Raw genomic sequence first — 25083 nt, forward strand, 5'->3', positions numbered from 1 at the left:
CACTTAATACTGGTGCACGTCTTTTAAGGGGATTCCAATGTTTAACCCTTCTTTCACTTAAACTGGTGTACGTCTTTTATGACTCTTACACCACCTAACACTTAAACTTTATAGAACAAGTCCCTGGTAAGTGTCCACTCTTAATACTCAAATTACTATCCCCCTGACCAAAGCAATTAGATAAGGAGTAACCATATATATATATATAAATTCGCTTTTTTCTTTCTGTTGATTTTAGGGGCTTTTGGCACCCCCTTTCATACAACTTGATTTTAAATTAAACAAGTATACTCAACTCTATTCATTGTGACGTCTTAATTGGGGTAAGACAATCTAATGCCTTATTATGTCATATCTACATTCTATAATGGAGGGAATATAGCTCTTTATGTATGCCATTCATCTTTTGGTCTCCTCCATGCCTCCTCTATGGATGGACTGTCCCTTGATCTATAGCATTCAGGGGAACTAGCCTATCCCTCTCATTGCCCCCCCTTTGGGCTACGTGGTGATTCACACTCTACATCATCTCCCCTTTTTTCATTTTTCTTTCACATCCATCCCCTTTCTCTTTTCTTTTTCCCTTACCCTTTCCTATTTTTCCTTTTTAGTTGTGGGATGTAGTTCCTTGTCTTTTTGACAAGCAAAGAATAAAGAGATAAATAAGTAGAAAAGTTTCTCTCTTTCTCTTTGTTATCTAAATGAATCTACAATATATGAACCAATACACTAACCAGCTATATCTGTGGGAAATCTATATTTGATTTACCTATATAATTTTGAAATAATTAGAGTAAAATTGATGTGTTCAAGGCTAAGATAACAATGTAAGTAACATACAATTGATAGCTGAAAATAACAAACTGATAATAAAAATGTTATAGATATATGTGTATATTTATAAATCTAATAACTGTTTTATGTACCTTTAGATTATTAAAGACTGAATCTTTGTTTACATACTTTCCCTTGCTGGACCCTGAGGAAGCGCATAATGCGAAACGCGTAGCTCCAGCATTTTTATCTGTAATTGTACTAATCCTGTCACTATGTATTGACTATTCAATCTATTAGAGTGATATACTTTTTGTTTTTACCTTGTACAAATAAAGATTTATGAATTTTTTAAACAGTTGTGTACCGTTGTTATGTGACATGAACATGTGCATACTTTGACTGTTTGTAGAGGCACATTTAAACCCCCTTTTCTTCTTGTAGGGACGTAGTCTTGACCTCTTTCTTAGGGACAGGTCTATGCCCTTGCTAGAATTTTTTCCATTGTCTGTACATGGGGGCAGGTGCCATTATAATCTCTGATTAAAAAGACCCTAATCTCCCCCTCCATCCATACTGTCTTTTAACTATGTAACTATGTAACTATGTAAGTGCAACAAGGAGTAATATTTATGTTGCAGCAGTGAAGCAAACCATCACACCTGCAGCATGTGTACATTCCCAGGCACTCCCTCTGCAGCTAAAGGGTATGGCCGTTGAGGCACCAAGGGGGTGTCAGCTTGCAACTTCCCAGCCATCATAATTAAACCACACCCATTAATCGCTGCGGCACACTATGCACGTCACATGTTACTTCCTCGCTGAAATCTTCCTAATTTCAACAAAAAAAGAGCGACAATTTTGAAAAAAAAAAAAAAACAATATTTTTCATTTTCTGCTATATGACATTTCCAAAAAAAAAAAAAATGTAAAAATCAAAATCTATTTAACATTTTAGGCCAATTTGTTTTCTGCTACATATTTTTGTACCTTGATTACTGAAGGCCCCTTTCACACTTGTGTGACCTCAAAGTCACACAATTTTTTACCATGTTTTTTGACGCGAAGCAATGCCTATTACATTTTTCTGTTTGCGCCCCCCCAAAAATTTTGAGCACCAGCCGCCACTGTATCTCTATATTATAAAGACACAGTAGGAGACTTCCAGATATATTCACGAGTACTCAAAGATGAGACTTCTGTTTTCCTATGATAGGTGCTCCTTGCTGGGTGCCTGGGAATGTTGAAGTATATTGTGCAAATTGATTTATTTCCCAGATCATTGAGTGTTAGGCTGACCATAGATGAACAGATGTATCCCTAAGGACAGTAGACATGTTTATCCTCTAAAATATGTGAACTTATTAATATTGTAGAAAAAAATGAAAAGGTGTTCTGCTCCAGGCTCCACACATCTCCCATACCCCATCTCTGGGAGCAGGTTCTCTGCAGGTGTGGGCCATGTTGCACACAGCATTACAATAATCCAACCGAAGAGAAGGGGAGAACTGTTTGCCATAAAAGCCAGTTTTTGTTTATTGAAACAAACCGATTCGCTGACTATCCATCTGATATAAAAACAACCCCACTGCATTTCACTCCTCAAAGGAGCCTAATCATAGCTCCTATGATGAGTGAAATGTGTGGGAGCTGTTTTTATATCAGACGGATTGTAGGCGCATCGGTTTGTTTTAATAAACAAAAACTGGCTTTTATGGGCAAGCGATTCTCCCCTTCTCCCTATTTGGATTATCATAATCCTATGGAAACCCATTAGTTAACCTCCCTGGCGGTCAGATTATGTCAGGATTTCTGTGCTAAAAGCGGTACATTGTTTTATATAGAAATCTGTTGTTTTACATTTTAAAAATCACCTTCCCCTGCAATCCCCCACCGTCCTCCCCCGCCGTCCTCCCCCGTCGTCTTTCGGCTGTCTTCCCGCTGTGTGCTCGGCAGATGCCGGCACCTGCCTTACGGTTCCCTTCCCTGCGAGCGTTGCGATGCAGGGGGGTGGAACCGGCGGCAAATTCAAAAGTGTAAATACACTAAATGACATGATACCAAGCTGTGATCCTAATGGATTACACTGTATCATGCCATATCACCACAGGATTTCACCTAGTGACTTTTCCAGTGCTCTGCCTGTGCTTTTCCAGTTCTTTGTGCCTGGTAAATAGAGAACGACCATGGCCCCAAAAAAGCATTATTTTTGCGCAAAAGCGATTTCAGACAAACTGGAAAACAGCGACATCGAAACTGAGTTACTTGAAGAACTGAGCGATATCGATTTGTAGGAAAATTCGTCATCAGGTACGGAAAGTGACGACAGCGACGATTCTGATGTCTCTTTCTGGCACATAGCTCCGTTGGAAATTCTGAAGAATCATTTGATATACTTCCCAAATTCGACAAGCTACAGTATGTGCCAGAAAGAAACATCAGAATCGTCGCTGTTGTTACTTTCTGTACCGGATGACGAATTTTCCCACGAATCGCTACCGCTCAGTTCTTCAAGTAACTCTGTTTCCCTGTCGCCATTTTCCAGTTAGTCTAAAAGCACTTTTGTGCAAAAAAAACGCTTTTTGGACGCCATGGTTGTTCAAAATTTTCCAGGCACAAAGCACTGGAAAAGCACAGGCAGGGCACTGGAAAAGTCACCAGGTGCAATCCTGTGCTGAAATGGCATGATACAGTGTGATCCATTAAGATCACAGCTTTGTATCATGTCATTTGTGTATTTACACTTTTGAATTTGCCACCAGTTCCACCCCCCTGCATCGCAACGCTCACAGGGAGGGAACCTGAAGGCAAGTTCCGGCAATCGGCCATGCACAGAGTGGGGAGAGACTGTGAGGAGGACAGGGAGGACGGCGGGGGATCGCAGGGAAGGTGAGTAACGTTCTGGGATAATCCCGAGTGTGGCTCGGGGTTACCGCTTTTGGTACTGAAAGTTAATCCTGAGCCACACTCGGGAATACCGCCAGGGAGGTTAAAAAATGTTCAGGGTGTGCTGTAGCACAGTTTATATAAACTGTAAAAAAAGGTTTTCAATAAATAAATGTAGCAATTTTTTCAGCATTCATGTGACCACTCTAACTCTTTGTTGGGTTGTGCACATCGGGGCTGGGTGTGGGGTCAAAGTTATTACATCATTGTTGTCCTCAGGACTACATGACAGGAACACTGCGGTGCTGGCCTGGAGATGGGACCATCTGTGATCTCATGGGCAGACTACTGGTAATTGAATGTACATTCTGAAACGGAACAGGGAGAATGGCAATGCTATTACAGCATTAGGAGGTTGTGGTGAACACTGTCACTAGTTCACAGGAAGGGAAAAAAGCTTATTCAATTAAAAAGGTATTTAGTTGCATTTTTCTTTCAGTGTTGGAGACCTGAAGACTAGGGATGATCGAACGGTTCGGGTCGACCATCGTTTCGACCCGAACATTGGCTGTTCGAAATTCGGCCTAATTCCGAACTTTTTGCTGAAAATGTTCGGAAGTCGGCAACCAGAACCGACCAAAATGCAATGGGACAGGAAATGGGCTTTAAAAGCCCGTGATTGGACCAGAACCATCAGTAAAAGCCAATTGAGGGGGCAGGAGAATGCTAGGAATGTGATTGGAGTGACTAGGGGGTCCAGAGGCCAATCATTAGGGAATACGCCCCCCAGTATATAAGATAGCCCCGCCAAATTCCTAGCATTGTAATACAGGGCTGTGGAAGAGAGTGGAAGCAGTTCTGTTACTTCTGCTTCAAAGTGTCATTTAGCAATTATTAGTGTGAGGAAAGGCATATCTAGTGTAGTTAGGGTACTATTTTCCACTTTAGTTAGCTTTAATAATCTAGTTTCTGTAGGGAAAGTGTTAAGTGCCAGGGTGACCGTAGTGTAGTGTAGGGTTAACTGACTCTGACTGCTATGGCAGGGTGACCAAACCATTCCATGTCAGGGTGACCGCTATAGAGAAAAGATCGTTTCTCTTAGGTCACTTATAGAACAGCGATATGGCTTCTCGCCTGTCAGCTGAAACTTCACAGGAACACTTTTTAGACCCACCAGACACTAAATCCAAAGAAATCTCATTTTTTTTCAATAATTTTTTCAATAATTGGCTCTCTATCAAAAATTACAATTTTTAAGAACTTTTTTTTGTGTGATTAATAGTCCCTGGGGCATGACCCAGAACCCTAGGCACTTTTTAGGGGCATTTATTGGGTTTTAGGGCTTCACAATGGTGTTTTTTGATTCCAGAAGTTTGGGTCCCATTGATTTCAATGGAGTTCTGAAATCCGAACCGAACTTTCAGGAAATTCGGGTGTTCTGGTCGAACCAAACTTTTCAAAAGTTCGATCATCCCTACTGAAGACAATAGTAGCGGTGATGGGAAGATCCTTTAACTGTTTTCCAACTAGCCTGGAACAGCTTCTCACCAGCAGAAATTGTGGTGTGGCACTGTAATTCAGAGTAAGCTATCTACTCTGTGTCTAAGTCCCCACTAACTTCTAATCTGTTATTGACACCAAGTACCAAATTACCATCGGGTACCTTACCTGGCTCTAGCCTATGCTGGTTATTGTGCCCTGAGCTACAAAATAAAACGGTTCACCTACTAATATACTGGAAGGTGACCACTACACACATAAAGTAGCACAGACCTAGCCACCTGGCATTGTGCATGCAAGATAATAACAACAGGACAGAGATATGTCTGTCACAAGGATTAAGATACACACTCAAGAAGCTATGGGCAACTGCAGTTAAACTATTAGAACATAGACAAACTTGCCCAATATTCTCTGCTTCTGGTCTGGGGGAAATACAGCAGAAGCAGCTCCTCTGTGTGTAAGGTCATGTGACTCAGTTCCTCTGTCTCTCTCTCTCTCTCTCTCAGACTCTACTTCCTTCTTCCAGGGTTTCTGACCCAGTTAGCAGGGACAGGAAGTACATGTCTATAGCTGATCTGTGATAATAAACAAACAACAGCTTTTTACAAATACAGACAGTAGATGATAGCAGTTCCCTACACTTATAAATAATGTTCTTATTATTTTATATAAGCGTCATATCCTCCATATAATTCTGATTTAATTGCTGATTATCCAATGGTTTCCATTGTTCTGTGTACAAGCCCAAAAAATATTGTCTACACTGGTTTCCATTTTGCCAAAAAGCAATTAGATTAAGGTGTATGTAAACCCTTAAATGAACCTTTCTTATTTTCCCAATTTTGGTCTGTTTAATACTCCATTAGAAGTATTTTGGTATACAATATCTGTTTGAAAGTGTAAAAAATGTTTTACTTTGTCAGAAATTCAGAGGTGTTTTGTGTCTTCTGCACACTTCATGTGTTATCTCAAAGAGCCCTCCTAGTTCTTGGACAGGATAATAAGCCTTTATGTTGTGGAGATGTGGGAGTAAAGCCTTGTATACATTGGCCCAAAATCTGTTAAATCGGTCGGGTGGGCAGGAACTGACTGACTTTCAGCTTGTGTTTACAGCTGTCTGTTCTATAGAAGCCGATCTCACGACTGGCTTCTGTTGAGCGAGCATGCTGGAAAACCAACATCCAACCAGCATCTGCTCTGTGCTGTCAGCCAATGACTACTAGCCTTGATCAGGGGGTTCTGGTGGGAGGGGTTTAATCCCCCTGTCAGAATACAATAGAACAGTGGGGGAGATCACCGCAGTAACATCACTCATATAAATAAAGCAATCTCTCAGTTTTGTTTTTGTTCAGGCCACTGGGTTAAAAGAACAAAAACTTCTAGTGTGTACCCAGCTTAAGAGTGGTTGAGTAGCTTTGTGTTTTTTTATTAAATGTTCCTCTGTTTATTCCCTTTATTAACCCTTAATTTACTCTAATCAGCCTAAATTAATTCCCTATCCTCCTCCATTAAATTCATTTTTTCCTGTGGATTTTTGAGTGGCTGGAGCTGCGATAACATCACTCCCACGCATGCATGCAGGAGCCCTCGCTTATGGCATGAGCTCTGAAGGACCGCTACAGTACGCTGGACCTTCAAAGCGCATGCATCGGTGACGTCACTGTCTGCATGCAGTGTGAAACTCACCTAAACAGTGCAAGTTCAGAAGATATTCACTGTACTTACAGGTAAGCCTTATTATAAGCTTTCCTGTTGGTACAAGTCAAAAAATTAGTTTACTACTCACAGCAGGGGTCTGGAGCATCCCTGTTCTCCGTTTTAGGGACGAATCAGGCCCGAATTTTTGCTTGAATTCGGACCTGAAACGAAACCAAAGATGTACAGGACCCCTGTGCAATCTGCTCCACAGCTGCCATGGAGATGTGTAAACTGGCTCCATTGAGAGCTGGGCACACTCTCCTGTCATGTGAATTGGATGCCGGGAAACCCACCTCCAAATCGCACTAGTATGAACCCAGCCTAAAGTAGAACAGTGGTCAGGCTACGAACATTCAGATATTTACTGATCTTAAGAAGAAGTAAAAAGTCTTTAAAATAAACCATCACTGATCTCTCCAGATACAGCCACTGTTTTACAATTCATTCTCAAAGTTCATAGAAGTAGTGTAGTCCTTCAATCAGGTCTTGGCACTTCTTCAAATCTCTCCATTCTTCTTGCGCTCCCGCCCTGTATTTAGATTAGAGGGCTGGCAGGCTGGCAACTCACTGCTAGGAGAGGGGAAGCAGGGGGAAGTTGAACTATCCAGAGAAAAAGATTAGATAATTAAAAAACCTTTGCTGCAAATTTGCAGATAAATTACTCCTAAAACAATACAGAGTTCAGTGGGGACTTATTTTATTTTATTTGCGTATATTTGTAAGGAATATATCAATATTTGAATATAAATTTTCTAACCACAGTTTTGCTTTAAAAGCTTGGGTCACATATATGCCAATCAGATGCGTCACATTCGCATAACATGTTAACCAGACTAGCTTTCAAAGGAGCCAATTCACATATATGCGGGTCGGGTGCAGTGCAAATTAGAAAAAGGGTCTTGTGCATTTTTGAGTCTAGTTCAAGTGTGATTTCAGTGTCAAATTCTCTCCTGAATCGCACCTGAATCGCTGAATGGAAACCACGCGGACTGTGCACCAAAACCAGACCCGCAAATATGTAAACCCAGCCAAAGGAAAACTATAGTGTTTTTTCAGTGAGCATATCTTTTCAGTTTTTATTGTAGTGCCTACTTAAAAGTAGTTCTGCAGTCTATTTTTTTTACCTGATTGCATTCTCTGCATTAAGATAAAAAACACCACACCTCCCACCCCTATCACTAAACACTTACCTGACTCTAGAGTTGTCTCAGTTAAAGCACCCCTCCCTTTTTGCTTTCACAGGAGACACTGAAAGAGTGAAACCATAGGCTCAGTCAATCTTCTGTAAGGAGGGACCAAGAATGGGGCTTACCAGCCCTGTATGTGTCTATGGATGCACACAACCCAGCTTGGGAGCTTGTACATGGGTGCCTCCTTAGCACTAAGCCTGCTTAGGAATGTCGCCTTATGAGGATTTTATGTGTAATTTCCCCTAGCAACTGTAAACATTTGTATATATATTTTTAATAAGGTAACAGGGATTAGTGGTATGAAATATGTTTTATTTAATGGGTTAATATAGTTATATATATACACATATCTAAAGGAACAAGATTTGCAGGCTCTAGTTTGAGAACCAAATTGATTTACCGGTATCTTTTAGAGCCGGTTCACACTGAGGCGACACGACTCCTTACTACTTCGGGGGCGACTTGTGCATTACATTGCACCACGACTTCGGAGCGACTTGCAGGGACTTCACATAATGGAAGTCTATGCAAGTCGCTCCGAGGTCGCCCCAAAATAGTACAGGACCCTTTTTCTAAGTCGGAGCGACTTGTGTTGCTCCTATTAGAACGGGTCCTGTAGCGGTCAATGGACCGCGAGGGAGCGCGACTTGTCAGGCTGACAAGTCGCCTGACAAGTCGCGCTAATATGAACCGGCTCTTAAAGTGCAGGAATTTTAGGATGTTAGGTGCCACAGAGGATGCTCTTTTATTTACCCATCGTAAACTGATATGAAAGGACAACACCTAAATTAGGTTTCTTATCGCAGACTATACGGTAGCGAAGTAATTATCTAGACCAGGGGTGGGGAACCTTTTTTCTGCCAAGGGCCATTTGGAATTTTGTAACATCATTCGGGGGCCGTACAAAATGTATGCATAAATGTAATAGGCATTGCTTTGCGGCAAAAAACGCTGTAAAAATTGCGTGACTTTGAGGTCACAAAAGTGTGAAAGGGGCCTTCAGTAATAAAGGTATAGTGTGCCCCCTTTCAATGCAGACTGACCACAGCGTGCCCCCTTTCAATGCAGACTGACCACTGCGTGCCCCCTCTCAATGCAGAGTGACCACAGCGCGCCCCCTTTCAATGCAGAGTGACCACAGCGTGCCCCATCAATGCAGAGTGACCACAGCGTGCCCCCTTTCAATGCCAAGTGACCACAGCGTGCCCCCTTTTAATTCAGACTGACCACAGCATGCCCCCTTTTAATTCAGACTGACCACAGCGTGCCCAAATTTAATGCAGACTGATTGACCACAGCGTGCCCAATTTTAATGCAGACTGATTGACCACAATGCAGAGTGAACAGCGTGCCAAGCTCCAGTGCACTTGACTTACCTGTTGTAGCGGCGGCTTCCTCTCTTCAGTCCCTGCGTCTCTTTGAGTCCTCCCGCATCCCGCCTCCTCCTTGGCCAAGGAGGAGGAGGATCCGTGAGACAGTAGCGAATTTTCATTCGCTATTGTCACACAAATGGGCGGGCTCGAGGCGCACTGCTCTGCGCCTCGGGTCCACCCTTTTCGGAGATTCACAGTGTCAGAATAGAGCCATCGGCTCCTTCTGACACAGCAACACGGGGGGGGGGGGGGCCCGACAGAACGATCGTGCGGGCCGCATACGGCCCGCGGGCCGGAGGTTCCCCACTACTGATCTAGACCATGCTTTTGAAGGCCAATCGTTAACTCTACATCCGATTCAAAGGATGCTCTCTTTAGTTATGCAATGAAGGTGGCCATCTGTTCAGGAATGGACAATTTGCCCAGGATATGACCTTGCATACCTAATGTCCCATTCAAGACAAGGTTATGACCTGGCATAATTAATTTTTCCCCCAAGAGAGGAGGTGCTTATGAGGGGCTGAGTTATGCTAAATCTAGGGGATGGGGAAATTGGCAAATCCTGGATGAGCTACGCCCGGATATTGGAGAGGGGTAAGATAGTTCCTCCAGTGAGGATGGCCTCATGCAAGTCGATGAGAGATAGGTCTAGGGCGGTAGGTTCCCCACCCCTGATCTAGACCATGCTTTTGAAGGCCAATCATTAACTCTACATCCACTTCAAAGGATGCTCACTTTAGTTATGCAATGAAGGTGGCCATCTGTTCAGGAATGGACAATTTGCCCAGGACATGACCTTACATACCTAATGCCCCATTCAAGAGAAGGTTATGACCTGGCATAATTAATTTTTCCCCCAAGAGAGGAGGTGCTTATGAGGGGCTGAGTTATGCTAAATCTAGGGTATGGGGAAATTGGCAAATCCTGGATGAGCTACGCCCAGATATAGGAGAGGGGTAAGATAGTTCCTGCAGTGGGGATGGCCTCATGCAAGTCGATGAGAGATAGGTCTAGGGCGGTAGAAACAGCACCGGCATAGCCCCCCTCTCTAGCCTATATCCCCTTTTTCTGTTATATAATTTTGGGGTGATGGTGCAGTTGTTGACTGGTGGAACGCTAATTTTTGCTTATAGGTCTATATTAGTTAAGGTCAAGAGAGAAAGACGAAGGGAGAAGACCCAGCCCCTACACGGGCCCCTCATACTAAATCACTGGTAAAAAGTAAAAGCCATCTCCTAGCACTTTTATATATATATATATATATATATATATATATATATATATATTTATATATGCTTGTCCTAAGTATTGTCTGTCTTGTTGTTTGTATATTAATATTTTGAGTATTATGTTCTATATTCCTTAATGCAATCCATGATTTTTCCCTTTTTCTGTGCAATAGAAAGATTGTTGTGTATTAGTTTAGACCTCCCTACTATTCACCAATACATTTTTGTTGTTGTGTTAAAGCTTTCACTCATGGTCAAATAACTCTTATTAACCCAAATCATATCTGACATATATTAGATCTCAAAATATAACTTTATGGTAACAGGAAGCTACCAGAGGAAGGAGAAGTGGACAGCTCTGGCAGGGAACTGCCGAATAAGGAAGTAAGGAACCTTCCTGGACAATATTGTTGCAAAGAGCAATTTTTAACCATAAAAAATGTGTTTAGTATCACTTAAGGTCATTTATTTATTTGACTTTTATATTTTTACCAGCTTACACATTTGTGTTATAATAAATAGTGAAATCTGTAGAAAGCTATTATTGTGAGCTCTCTGTGTCTTGGTGCAGTTCCTCTTTTTTTTTTTTTTTATTAATACCTTTTGAGATAAAATATCAATTACATCAGGATTAAAAAAAAAAAAAAAAAACACCTATATATACACAGCCAAGGAAAAGGCCAGGGTTATAAAACAAAGATGAAAAATATAGAAAAACAATAGATAATATCTGCTTGCCGACCGAAATACGTATATATATATATATATATATATATATATACACATTGCAGCTTGAGTGTAGTTTACCAGGGTTATGGCTGAAACCATAACCCCGGTATTTTTTTTTCACTCGGCAACTGGCTTTCTTATGAAAGAGGTCCGAGTGGCTAAATAGCCACTGGATCGCTTTCAGAAGCAGCAGGAGGGGTCCCTCCAGTGTTTCTCTGGCATCCGAGAAATTATCTGATGGATCGTACAGCTGGCTAAAGAGGTTAACAGAGACCAGATCATCTCTGATCGCCTTGATGTCTTGGAGGACTGAAGCGATGTCATGAAGTCACTTCCGGTCTAGGGTGGAAACAAACAATTATTTTTTATCTTTTGCTTTTAAAGTTAGAGGAGAGATTTGGGGTCTTATTGACCCCAGATCTCTCCATAAAGGAAACCTATCATCCCATATTTCTATTACAAGGGATGTTTACATTCCTTGTAATAGGAATAAAAGTGATTAAAAAAAAAAAATTAAAGGGACAGTGTAAAAATAAAAAATAAAATAAATAAGAAAAAAAATTTAAAGTGCCCCCACTTCTCCGTGCTCACATGCAGAAGCGAACGCATAGGTAAGTCTCGCACTCATATGTATATGGTGTTCGCACCACACATGTGAGGTATTGTCACAAGTGTTAGAGCAGGAGCAATACTTTTAGCGCTAGACCTCCTCTTTAACTCTAAACAGGTAACCTGTAAAACATTTTAAAGCGTCGCCTATGGAGTTTTTTAAGTATCATAGATTGTCTGCATTCCATGAACGTGCAAAATTTTAAAGTGTGACATGTTAGGTATCTATTTAATTGGGGTAAACATTGTGGTTTGTTTGAAATAAAATGTATTAAAGTGTATTTTATCTCAAAAAATTGTGTTTGACAATCTGTTGCCCAAATACCGTGTGACATAAAATATTGAAGTAATTGTCATTTTATTCTCTAGGGTCTCTGCTAAAAGAATATATAAATATATATATATATATATATATATATATATATATATATATATATATATACAGTGGGTAAAATAAGTATTCAAAACCTCACAATTTTTCTAGGTAAAAATATTTCTAAAGCTGCTATTGACATTACATTTTCACCACATGTCGGTAACAACTCATGCAATTCATACATATGTCAGAACTATTGTGAAGAAATAAATATTTTCATAATTTAATTTTCAGATTTCAATATGGATGTTTAGGACTGTGCGGGTCCCAGAGGCAAAGGTCAACTTCAGGACACGAGTCACCTACGTTTTTAACCTGAGACATCCTGTGTTTTTCTCACTCTGATGGAGATCTGTAAACAAGCTGTTTTCAGAACTGGAAATAGAACAATAAGTATGTACATTCTTGCTTATTTAGGCCTCTTGCACACTGCAGCTTAAAAAAGCTCAGTACAGCTTTTCTTTTACAGAGCTAAAATACAGCCCATTCATTGTAATCTGTCTATGCACACAGGCACGTAAATGAGCGCTGGGCATTCTTCAGTAAAAACAAAATAGAAAAATCTGCATTTTTGAGCAGTAATTTACACCTCATGCACACAAATGTGCTCAAATGGCCATTTAGATAATGCCCAAAATAAGAGCACGATAATACGTTTCCGCGAAACGTAAATTTGCACGAAATTGCGTGAACGCATATGCGCGAAAATACGCGCAAATACATAAAAAAAAAAAAAAGATGAAAAAGTAGATGCTCAAACAGGAGTTTCGTGTGCAAGAGGCCTTAAAGCCAAGGAGAAATTTATTTTTATGGTTGCCAAATAGAATTTATTTGAGGATCCTTGGCCCAGAAATAAAATCTTGAAGACAGCAAACATCAACTGGCTTTCCAAGGCAAGAACACATTATATTCAAACAATGTATAAAGAAGAAGCCTTGGGTGATGTTTACCAAACTGGGCAACCTCTCAATATACCTCTGTACACAGACTCAGGATAATTTAAAACTTGAATTTGCATCTAAAATATCCCAACCACTAAAAGATACATATCTATACATGTCAGACATAATTTAAAATATATGAACACTATACAACGGAGATCCAACTAGGAATATTACCATTACACAGTGTAAAAATAAAAAATAAAATAAATAAGAAAAAAAATTTAAAGTGCCCCCACTTCTCCGTGCTCACATGCAGAAGCGAACGCATAGGTAAGTCTCGCACTCATATGTATATGGTGTTCGCACCACACATGTGAGGTATTGTCACAAGTGTTAGAGCAGGAGCAATACTTTTAGCGCTAGACCTCCTCTTTAACTCTAAACAGGTAACCTGTAAAACATTTTAAAGCGTCGCCTATGGAGTTTTTTAAGTATCATAGATTGTCTGCATTCCATGAACGTGCAAAATTTTAAAGTGTGACATGTTAGGTATCTATTTAATTGGGGTAAACATTGTGGTTTGTTTGAAATAAAATGTATTAAAGTGTATTTTATCTCAAAAAATTGTGTTTGACAATCTGTTGCCCAAATACCGTGTGACATAAAATATTGAAGTAATTGTCATTTTATTCTCTAGGGTCTCTGCTAAAAGAATATATAAATATATATATATATATATATATATATATATATATATATATATATATATATACAGTGGGTAAAATAAGTATTCAAAACCTCACAATTTTTCTAGGTAAAAATATTTCTAAAGCTGCTATTGACATTACATTTTCACCACATGTCGGTAACAACTCATGCAATTCATACATATGTCAGAACTATTGTGAAGAAATAAATATTTTCATAATTTAATTTTCAGATTTCAATATGGATGTTTAGGACTGTGCGGGTCCCAGAGGCAAAGGTCAACTTCAGGACACGAGTCACCTACGTTTTTAACCTGAGACATCCTGTGTTTTTCTCACTCTGATGGAGATCTGTAAACAAGCTGTTTTCAGAACTGGAAATAGAACAATAAGTATGTACATTCTTGCTTATTTAGGCCTCTTGCACACTGCAGCTTAAAAAAGCTCAGTACAGCTTTTCTTTTACAGAGCTAAAATACAGCCCATTCATTGTAATCTGTCTATGCACACAGGCACGTAAATGAGCGCTGGGCATTCTTCAGTAAAAACAAAATAGAAAAATCTGCATTTTTGAGCAGTAATTTACACCTCATGCACACAAATGTGCTCAAATGGCCATTTAGATAATGCCCAAAATAAGAGCACGATAATACGTTTCCGCGAAACGTAAATTTGCACGAAATTGCGTGAACGCATATGCGCGAAAATACGCGCAAATACATAAAAAAAAAAAAAAGATGAAAAAGTAGATGCTCAAACAGGAGTTTCGTGTGCAAGAGGCCTTAAAGCCAAGGAGAAATTTATTTTTATGGTTGCCAAATAGAATTTATTTGAGGATCCTTGGCCCAGAAATAAAATCTTGAAGACAGCAAACATCAACTGGCTTTCCAAGGCAAGAACACATTATATTCAAACAATGTATAAAGAAGAAGCCTTGGGTGATGTTTACCAAACTGGGCAACCTCTCAATATACCTCTGTACACAGACTCAGGATAATTTAAAACTTGAATTTGCATCTAAAATATCCCAACCACTAAAAGATACATATCTATACATGTCAGACATAATTTAAAATATATGAACACTATACAACGGAGATCCAACTAGGAATATTACCATGTTTATTGATGTACAACCTCCATAGACCATAATATGCTAAGATGGAACTATGGAGTTTTTATTCATGTAGTTATGATAATATTCTAATAAGAAAGGCACCATCATATATGGTGCACAGTCCTACAACAAATTATTTAAAACAAATATTTTGTGCCCTAGGAGTTCCACCTTCTGGGCAAGGCTTTTTAACATTTTTTATCAGCTTATTGTACAGAACGGTATATAGGACCAGGATAGGAAGCCCTTAGGACACTTAATTTGACACACACTTAAAATTTACTGGAGAGCCTTCACATTTGATCAGCCATCACGCTCACACCATCCAGGGAGACACTCATCATCAGGCCTCGTCATATGACAGTCTAAGGATGCCAAGACGCAGCTCCACCCTAACAAAATGCTATTTTCGATAGGCAGCCATTTTAGGGGACTTTGGTAAAGACCATTGTAAGCCAGCAGCCATTTTGGAAGGGTAATTATAATACATTAATATTTTCATGATTCATTGGTTATTTGAATATACCTAATATTGATTTATTTTAGAAAATGTTCGTCTATTCAGATTGTTCTTTCCCTGATATAACTATTTCAGATTTTTCTTTACTTTTATTTTTGTTTTTCCAATTTGAATCCTTTTACTTTTGCGCTATAATAGCATACCATTTTACGTAGTTTAAACCTTACTCTTCCTGCAGGAGAGTAACTGTTGGGCCGCATATAATGCAGACTATTTTCTAATAGTTAATTATATATACATGATTATTTTGTCCACAGGGAGAAATTAATCCTTTCATTCTTTTTATATTGCATAGCAAAACCCATTAGCAAGTGTTGGATATAATTTTGTTATTTTGTGTAAGATTGTTGTTTATGTTCATCCACAAATTTAACTATTTATTGTGAATGCATGTCTAGTGAATAAATATGAATTTAATTCAATATTTAGTCTGTATTCATATAATTCGATCTATATCTTTAAAGAAATTTGATTAGTGAAATAATTTGCCGTTCAGGCAATTATTGACGCAAACGCATAACACATACAAAGAAACCAAAACAAATAAGTTCCGAAAATTAGGTTATGTGTAATAAAATGGAATGCCACAGAGAAAAGTACTGAACATGAAGAAAGGGAGGTGCAAAAAGGCATGGAAAGCCAAAAAACAAGCTGAAATATATCAGTAATTAGAAACAAATCCTTTCCCTTGTCAGTGCAAATTATTATCAGCTGGTTCAGTCTCACTTATGGCCTATAAAAAGGTGTCTCATTACCAAGGTGTCACACAACAAACATCTCATGATGGGTAAAAACAAAGAGCTCTCTCAAGACCTTTGTTGCAAAATTGATGGCTGATTGGTTACAGAAGGATTTCTAAACTTCTCAATGTTCTAGTGAGCACTATTGGGGCCATAATCCGAAAGTGGAAAGAACATCATTTAACCATAAACCGGCCACGACCAGGTGCTCCTCCCAAGATTTTTGACAGAAGAGTGAAAATAATTATTAGAAGAGTTGAGAAGGACGCCGGGTCTATCCCATATACGTATCACATTGTTACCTGTTATTTGAATGTTATATGCTGCAGTTCTGTATTTTAATGCGCCTTGTTTTATCACTGCATGTACCTAATATTTTCACTGCATGTTACTGTACCATGTTTCTTTTGCCTTTAATAAAAAACGTTTAAAAGAAGAGTTGAGAAAAGCCAAGGACCACTTGTGGGGAGGTTCAGAAAGACCTGGAATTAGCAGGTACAATTGTTTCAAAGAAAACAATAAAGTAATGACCTCAACCACCATGGCCTGTATGCACGTTCACTATGGAAGACTCAATTGCTGAAGAAAAAGCATGTGGAAGCTTGTTTAAAGCACAACCTTTAGACAAGCCTGTAAAATACTGGGAGAATACTGGGAGAATATAGTCTGGTTAGATGAGACCAAATATGAACTCTTTGAATGCCATAATACCAGGGCCGTCTTTTCCAATGGGCATGCCTGGCGGTTGCCCGGGGGCCCCACTTGCCAAGGGGCCCCACACACATGGTGGCAATTACTGTCCCCCAACAGGCCAGAATCCAGATTACTAGATTATAGTGTAGCCAGGGCCGCTTCTCGTCACCTCTCACGTCGCCGCCTCCTTTACTGTACAGCCTGTACTGAGTGTGGAGGCGCCGAGGCTGTAGAAATACACTGCCCGACTCATCTGTCCTGACTGACAGTAGTGAGTCACTCTCTCCTCCTGACCTTACACACAGTGAAAGAGGCAGCTTACACCTCTATGATCAGATACACTGACAGACAGGTCACAGTTTGTGACCTGTCTGTCTCTCCCAGACTCTGTGGCGCCTGCCTGGTCCCTCCCACGATCATCCATGCTGCAAGTTACACGGACAGCCTGAGCCAGCATACCTGCTGTCCTGAAGTGGTGTGTCATGTCAGACAGTGACAGCCTGGATAGGAGACACCGCTGAGGCAGGGCTTGTTGTGCCTCCCTGGAGAGTGGAGACAGAGAGAGAGAGAGAGAGCCGTTGGGAGCAGAGCCCTGGTGCTGTGCCTGGAGGTAAGTGAACACACAAGAGCATATTGAGTTTATTTGACTGTGTATGTACTCTGTGTGTATATAGACTTGTCCTTAAACTCCTCAAATGTATGATGGCATCCCCTCCTTGGTCCTCCACCTTCTCCTCCCCACTCCTTACCCCCCTCCTCATTACCCCCTCCTCCACCCCCTCCTGCCCCCCTCCTCCTTACCCCCTCTTCCACCCAGGCTGCTGATTTTCTTTCTTTTATTCACTCTCTCTTCATCGACACAAGAGACAACTACCTGGAGGATATACCTTACTATATATTGGTCCCTGTAATATGTATATAGTAAGGTATATATCCTCCAGGTAGTTGTACTCTCTTGTAGTATATATTGGTCCCTGTAATATGTATATAGTAAGGTATATCCTCCAGGTAGTAGTTGTACTCTCTTGTAGTATATAGTGTTCCCTGTAATATGTATATAGTAAGGTATATACTCCAGGTAGTTGTACTCTCTTGTAGTAAATTCTCGTGGGTGATTGTGTAGGCAGAGGGCCCCAGTGCACTGCATTGCCCAGGGGCCTATAAGGCTCTTAAGATGGCACTGCATAATACACACCATGTTTGGAGGTCAAATGGCACTGCACATCACCTCAAAAATACCATACCAACAGTGAGGTTTGGAGGTGGGAACATCATGGTGTGGAGCTGTTTTTCAGCATACGGTACTGGCAAACTTCATGTCATTGAAGGAAGGATGAATCGAAAAATGTACCAAGACATTCTTGATAAAAATCTGCTGCCATCTACCAAGAAGATGAAGCAAGAGTGCACATTTCAGCAAGACAACGATCCCAAACGCAAAGCCAAGAAAACTCTCTGTTGGTTTCAAAGAAAGAAAATAAAGTTTCTAGAATGGCCCAGTCAATTGCCCAACTTGGATCCAATAGAAAATCTATAGAAAGAGCTAAAGATCAGAGTTTATAGAAGAGTCCCATGGAACCTTCCAGATTTGAAGACTGTTTGTGTGATAGAATGGGCCACAATTACACATGAGCAATGCACATACACGAGGTGTCTTGAAGCTGTCATTACCAACAAAGAATTTTGAATGAAGAATTAACCACTTGCCTTCTGTGCACTTATACCCCCTTCCCATCCAGACCAATTTTTAGCTTTCAGCGCTCTCACACTTTGACTGACAATTGCGCGGTCATGCTACACTGTACCCATATGAAATTTTTATCATTTTTTTCACACAAATAGAGCTTTCTTTTGGTGGTATTTAATCACCTCTGTGTTTTTTATTTTTTACAAAAAAAAAGAAAAAAGACAGAAAATTTTGAAAAAAAAAACGTTTTTCTTATTTTCTGCGAGTAAATTTTGAAAATAAATAAATTTTTCTCCTTCACTGATGTGCGCTGATGAGGCGGCACTGATGGGCACTGATAGGCTGCACTGATAGGCACTTATGAGGTGGCACTTATGGGCACTGATGAGGTGGCACTTATGGGCACTGATGAGGAGGTACTAATATGCCGCACTGATGAGCACTGATAGGCGGCACTGATAGGCGGCACTGATAGGCGGCACTGATGAGCACTGATAGGCGGCACTGATGAGCACTGATAGGCGGCACTGCTGGGCACTGAGAGGTGGCACTGCTGGGCACTGAGAGGTGGCACTGAGAGGTGGCACTGCTGGGCACTGAGAGGCGGCACTGACGGGCGGCACTGATGGGCACTGATAGGCGGCACTGATGGGCACTGGCGGATGGCACTGATGGACACTGACGGGTGGCACTGATGAGCACTGATGGGCAGCACCATCAGTGCCCACACTCAGTGCCCATAGTGCTGCCAGTCAGTGCTCATCAGTGCCTAGATGAGCAAGCACTGATGGGCACTGACTGGCAGCACTATGGGCACTGATTGTGGGCACTGATGGGGGGGGCACTGTAGGCGGGCACTGTGTGCAATTTGTGTATGTTTTTTACCTTTTGTAATCAGGGCACTGGTGATCAGTGCCCTGATTACATTCCATTGTGTCCCCGGCGCTGGGCAGCTCTCCCTCCTTCCTCACACTGCAGGCTCCGTGTGAGGAAGGAGCGCTGGCGATGAGAGATGATCTCATATCTTTACATATGAGATCATCTCTCATTGGACGGTCCGATCACGTGGTGAATGGCCGCTGTGATTGGCCATTCACCATGATCTGTGATCGGCTGTGTCCAAGGGACACGGCCGACACAGATTTTCCCCGATGCGCGCTCGCGGGAGCGCGCGGGGAGACTGCTTCTGGGAGGCCGTTTAAAAACGGCCTCCCGAAAATGTGAGTCCGCGCGGCAGCCATATATAGGCTATAGCACGGACCGGAAGCAGTTAAATACATTTCAGTTAACATGTTCAGTACTTTTTCACTGTGTCATTTCATTTTATTACACATAATTTAATTTCTAAAATGATTTGTTCTGGTTTCTTTGTATGTCTGAATTGCATGGATTGTTACCGATATGTGGTAAAAATTCATGTCAATAGCACCATTACAAATATATTTACCTAGACAAATGGTGACATATTCAATACTTATTTATATATATATATATATATATATATATATATATATATATATATATATATATATATATGTATATATAATGTTCAGAAGTTCTAAGTGATTTTCTAGCAAAAAATACTGATATAAAGTCGTAAACAAAAAGCGCCAGAAAAGCTTGGTCGGCAAGTGGATAAACAACAATTGTGCTACTGTGTTACCCTTTCACTCTCAGGCTTCCAATGAAAACTGTAAGTGGCTATGCACACAAAATGCAGATTTGGTCCACTGTTTCCAAAATCAGGAAGCCTACCTGAGAATTGTTATTCAGCTAAGGAAGGCAGGAAGTGGTTGCAAAGAGAGATCAACAGCACTGAGATGCAACAAACTATTTCTCTTGCAAAGTTCACACCTGTTTCACAAAACTCATTGAGTCTGTGAAAAAGCAAATTTACACATTTGAATTGCTTTTGGTACAGCCAAGAAAAAAAAGTTTGGAGCACTTATACGTGTTTTGTTTTTAAAACATAGAAGTCCCACTTCCCTAAGTTACCAGCCTTACACACCATGCACATTACACATTGGCTTTTGTCTGGGGGGTTCCCAAGTGTACTTTCAAGCATAGGCCATTTGAAGGCTTATTTAAAAACAGTCTAATGGTTATGCTGCACAAATGCCATTATTAACAAAACAACCCCTACATTACAAATGTGTTTTGTGCTCCTCTGGCTTCCAGAGGAATGAACTGATGGAGGGCAATACATGTAAATGAGCAGGGAGAGAAACAAATTCTGGGAGAATATGCTCGCCATGTCACCAGTCAAAGTCACATGTTTGTCTCAATCATGAGATCTGCTGGTAACAAAAAATTCCAGGTAAGGTGATATTTTACAGCTTGGTCCAGCTTGGACCAATGTAATTATGTGCAGTATGTGCCATACTGGTACTGCAGTGCTGCCCTGTTGCATCGGGAACACCATAGGTTACTTTCTCAGCACAGACACCATTCAGGGAGCACTTTCCTTTTCCCAGTAAATGCAAAGCATTCTCTGATTGGACAAGGTGGGAAAAGGGGTTGTGACAGAAAAATCTCTATCTTATCCAATCAGAGAAAACGTTACATTCCTTGAGAGAATGGCACCCGTGCTGACCTGATGACCTCCTGTGTACAATAAGCAGAAGTTCTGGAAGCTAGTGGGGATCACTGGAGAAGTGGTGCCTACTACAGTGGTTTTCAGTTTCCACAGGGATCCCACAGGTATAGCACATATATACTTACAATGTAACCACTGTATGTACAAAATTGCCATGCCTGAAATTCAGATTTAAGAAAAAAGAAGTCACAGGGGCATTACACCCTATTTTATAGATGATCTGTGAAATACAGGACACTGTTTGTGTAGCCCAGCAAAAAATAACAGACAGAGGATATTAATATCCAAACTCAGCTAAAAATGAACCCCGTGAAGATATTTAAGCATAAAATTAATTTTATAAAAAAAAAAAAAATCAGTTCATTTATTAAAATGGTGGAAATGCTGGACAGCAGTATGGTTTCAGACCTCTTTCATTTTTGGTATATGAAAATTCAATCAGTATCATTTTCCAGGTTTTGAAAAATGGCACAGACACTCAGTGAAGCGAAATAATTGAAGTGACCTAAATCTGTTTATTCTGTTAATAAAATATTACATAACTGCTGCTATAAGGGTTGCTAGGTTTCAACACGTCTGTGCATAGCGTTAAATATTAACATCCCCCACAGTTCAGGAGTACATGTTCAAATTCAAGAGCATGGATACTGTTTAGCCAATCACAGAGGAGTCCTGTTTCCATGGCAACAGTATCAGTGATTCATTCACAATGAAACCCACAAGGCTTTTACAAAATACTCTAAAAATACCCTTTTAAGCGGAAGCAGTGCAATTTGCCGGCTATAGTTTGTTCAGCTTTATATTGGTACAAAATTAATTTATGGTGCTTTAAATGAATTACTCATGTTTTATTCATGTATCATGTACGAGAGTGAAAGAAAGCTTCTTGATTAAAATTGAAATCTGTCTAAAAACAGTATTGCATTGCTATCAGTCAAAAAAGTATTTTCATTTTATTTTCAGTTTTGCCAGCAGAACCAGGATTGATTATTGGCTGAACAACATCCAACTAAGTACATGAACTTTTCAACTTTCAAAGAAAAAAAAAAAACCTGAATGAAAATCTAATGTCAAAATGACCCAGTCACTAAAATCTCCTATAAGCTCCAACATGCTAACATAGTTTTGAAAGTTGATTTAATACGCAGCCAAAATAATATCTGATTAACATGCCATGTTAAAAGAGATGGCTTTTTTTTACCATTGATAATTACCTAGGTGGATGCAGCGTTGGTCCCATGCTGCATCTTTCTCCCCGCGTCTCTACACTGAGAACCGAGTGATCAAGCACCACCGATCGTCCAGTTCTGACAGCTCCCCGAGCAGAGAGCTGCTGACTGTCAGTCACCGCTCTCCGCTCTGCTCCCTACTCACTCTCTGGAGCGCTAGGTTGTGGAGGGGGTGGGAGCAGCCGGCTCAGCCTCTCAGCAGCTTGCTGAGAGGCTGAGCCAGGTGTGGGTCCAGGCACCTGGCGGATCCCAACTTCATGGTTGTGATGATATGGTGCCTGGAGTGACATCTGTGACATCAGCAGATTGCGGACTTCAGCCTGCTCTCTGATGAAAACGGGTCACAGGAGTGTAAAACGTACTGCACTTCTGTGATCAATAGGAGATGTACAGCAAAACAAGCTTTGGCTGTACATCTCCTTTGACCTAATGTAACACTCTCTGTTATTGCTGAAAGAGGCTGGAGAAGATCAGCATTACTAAGATGCATGTAAGTGATGTCAGGTACCCCATAAAAAAAACCCATTTCCGTTTCATGGCATTTCTATTAAATCACCAGTAGATGGCAGCACAAAGTTCAACTGCAAGCAAGGCATGGGGGGAACTAAAAGTTAGACCTTTTGTTCCTGGGGGAACAGAATAGCAGTTGCTGTGCTGTCCACCAGACTTAAGCCTCGTACACACGCACCGATTGTTGGCCGACCGATCGGCCGTCTTTTGTCCAATGTTGTTGTGTTGGTTGAAATGTGCTCTAGACTGCACACAAATTTTTTCGGCCAAAAACAACCAACTGCAGAAGTGATGTCATTTTCTGGTTTACTTTCCGTGTGTTTTTTCTTCTCTGAGCATGCCCAGTCTTGCTCATCTGACTTTTGTCAGCTGAAATCTGTACTGACTGACGAACAATCGGCCGTTCTGGTGACGGCCAACAAAAATTTTATAGCATGCACACCAGATTTTGTTCGGCCGAAAAGTCGCAGTCGGTTGTCAGAAGCATCATACTAACAAGCCGACAATCGGCCGATCGGACGTTGGCCCGAAAATTTACGGCGAACAATCGGTGCGTGTGTACGAGGCTTAAAGGTCCTCATGTCATATCATTGCAGGTAAGAGGGAGTATATTTAGGGCTATAAACAGGGCGAAATTGATTTAATTTAAATCCCTGTGATCAGTAAAGGCTGCTGTCACTACTGTGTGATTAAATAACACACTGCACAAATGTTAGTGGGTCACACTGTCGCATCACATGACTACAGTGTACCAGGAATGTGGTTATTATAGTATTATGTTGTTATATCTTATATTAGATTGTACTATGAGACCACTGTGATGCAGAAGGAGTAACAACATATCAGCACATGTTTATTTGGTTATTATTTTCTATGAGGATGTTATTCCTGTATATCAAAATGTTGATATTATTATATATATATATAGATGTGAAATAGTATGTATAAACAGAATAGCAATTGCTGTGCTGTCCACCAGACTAAAGGTCCTCATGTCCTTGTCATTGCAGAAACGTTTTCAATAAAAATAATTCTGGTTTCACCCGGTCCGATCCCTTCCCACATTGGAATTATTGACCATACTTTCAGCATATGTGCAACAGAAGGATGAAAAAAGTGAAAACGGTCTGGGAAATTCAATAAAGCGTTTGCATCACTTTTATGGTGTATAATTACCTAAAATGACGCCATATTAAAAAAAATCTCTGGCCCTGTTTTTGGACATGCGGCAGTTTTAGGTAGCTCCTAATAGTGGCAGATGCAGGTAGTTCCTAATAGCACAGCTGTATTCTCAACATTAGATAGAAAATTCATGACATAACTATATGTTTATTAACCACTGTATTTTTAGTAGGGTTAAATGTTATCTTTTGTTACTTTTGCAGTTGATAACTCTTTTACATGTTGTTATAGAGGCACATTCTATGCAGTCCATCCATGGATTTCTAAAAATGTTACTTCTTCTAAAATATATAACCTAAAAGTCTATGTGAGGAATCATGTTTTTTTAATCCATGGCATAGCAATCTCTGGATGTCTGCTTGCTCCCTTGGTTTATCTTTTGAGTGCATTTGGCACGGTATCCTCAAAACCCTTATGCACTGTTATGCAAATATTGACCACAGTGGTCAGTTGCTGCTCCCCACCTCCTACCCCTGAACCTGTTTATTGAATACTAAATGAAGCTGGTGGCCTTACTGCCAATAGGCAAACAGGAGTGCCTGGAGACAGGCCAAGAGGAGGCCACAGTAGCTGTCATCAATACTTGAATAGGGCAGCTGAAATTTTGAGAATATTTGAGTGCTCTAAAGTAAAATCAAGGATCCAAGCAGGTGCCAAATACCAAATACACCAGCAGTCAGTCAAACAAATATTCAGTTGGTGAGGTTCTATAATGGAAGAAAATTTGCCAATGTAGAGTCTTTTCATAAATTAATGTAATATTGACCTTTTAAAAAAAAAATGGAATTACAGTATCACTGGCTCAGCTTTTTATTTCAAATCTCTTTATTTGCATGTCAATAGGGTATCTA

Source organism: Pelophylax lessonae, assembly GCF_965119305.1.
Source record: "Pelophylax lessonae genome assembly, chromosome: 3".
Classification (NCBI taxonomy): domain Eukaryota; kingdom Metazoa; phylum Chordata; class Amphibia; order Anura; family Ranidae; genus Pelophylax; species Pelophylax lessonae.